Genomic DNA, 1,689 nt, shown 5'->3' with positions numbered 1-1,689 from the left:
CTGTACCAAAAAGAACTAGTGAACAATCCACCATTTCAGGAGGTAGCATATGAGCAAGAACCAATGATGCTGAATGAAGATGTTCAAGCTGCACTGAAGGCATTAGCCAAAAACAAGGCTTCAGGAATTGATGGAATACCAATTGAAATGTTTCAGCAAGCTTATAAAGCACAGGAAGAACTCACTCATTAAGCCAGGAAATTTTGAAGACAGCCAGCTGACTGGAAGAGATCCATATTTGTGCCCATTCAAAAGAAAGATGGCCCAAAAGCATGTTCAAATTACAGAACAATATCCTGGATATGGTACTCAAGTAAAATTTTGTTGAAAATCCTCTAACAATGATTGCAGCAGTATATTGCCTGCCAGAAGTTCAGAACAGATTCAGAAGAGGACATAGAACAAGGGATATCACTGCTGATGTCAGATGGATCTTGGCTCAAAACAGAGAACACCAGAACAATGTTTACTTTTGTTTTATTGACTATGCAAAAGCATTCAACTGTGTGGACCATAATAAGCTACAGAGAACATTGAGAAGGATGTTAATTCCAGAACACTTGATTGTTCCCAGGAGGAAATTTTACTTGGAACAAGAGGCAGTTGGGCTAACAGAAAAAGGGAATACTCCATGGTTTAAAATCAGGAAAGGTGAGCATTAGGGTTATATTCTCTCACCATGCTTATTCAATATGTATACTGAGCAAATCATCAGAGAAGTTGGCTTATATGAAGAAGAATGTGGCATCAAGATCAGAGGAAGGTTTATTAACAACTTACAATATGCAGATGCAACAACCTTGTTTGCTGAAAGGGAGGAGGACTTGAAGCCCTTGCTGATGAAAACCAAGGATTGCATTCTTCAGTATGAATTGGGACTCATTGTAGAGAATACCAGAGTTTACACAACTGGGCCAATAGATAGTATCATGATAAATGTGAGAGAGTTGTCAAGGATTTTCTCTTGCTTGGATCCACAATCAACATTCATAGAAGCAGCCTTCAAGGGATTGAAGGATATGATGCCTTAGGTAAATCTGCTGCAGGAGACCTCTAGAGTATTGAAAAGCAAAGTTGTTACTTTGAGGACTAAGGTGTGCCTGACCTAAGCGATGGCATTTTCTATCACCTCATACGCATGTGAAAGTTGGATATTGAATAAGGGAACCCAAAGAAGATAGATGAATTTGAATTATGGTGCTGGAGAATAATATTGAAAGTACCATGGACCGCTAATAGTACATACCAATCTGTATTGGCAGAAGTAAGGCCAGAGTGCTCCTTCCAGGCAAGGATGGCAAGACTTTGTGTTTCATACTTTGGACATATTTTCAGGAGAGATTAGTCTGTGCAGATGGACACCATGCTTTGTAAAATGGAGTGGCATTAAAACAGAGGAATGTCCTGAAGGAGATGGACTGATTTAGGCATAGGAACAATTGCTAAGATGGTGCAGGATAGGGTAGTATTTCATTATGCTGTGCATATGGTAGATAGGGGTCAGAACTGACCTATGGCCCTTAACAATGGAACAACAAGTTGGGATAGATTCAATGGCAGCGGGTGAGTGAGTGAGTGAGTTGGTGAGTGAATGAATGAGATGGTGAGTTAGTGAGTGAGTGAGTTGATGAGTGAGTGAGTTGGTGAGTGAGTGAGTGAATGAGTGAGTGAGTTGGTGAGTGAGTAAGT

The 1,689-nt window shown here is 40.2% G+C and overlaps 1 protein-coding gene across 1 annotated transcript in view; it reads left to right on the top strand.

Moving 5' to 3' along the window:
- TP63 (tumor protein p63) overlaps positions 1 to 1,689 on the top strand; it is a 240,328-nt gene that overhangs the window by 10,964 nt on the left and 227,675 nt on the right. The window lies entirely within an intron of this gene.

Source organism: Echinops telfairi, unplaced genomic scaffold (assembly GCF_000313985.2).
Source record: "Echinops telfairi isolate 266 unplaced genomic scaffold, ASM31398v2 ScPeMD7_7407;HRSCAF=8445, whole genome shotgun sequence".
NCBI classification, from domain to species: Eukaryota; Metazoa; Chordata; class Mammalia; order Afrosoricida; family Tenrecidae; genus Echinops; species Echinops telfairi.
The sequence above is the reverse complement of the archived record's forward strand: the minus strand, read 5'-3'. Positions and strand labels throughout refer to the sequence as shown.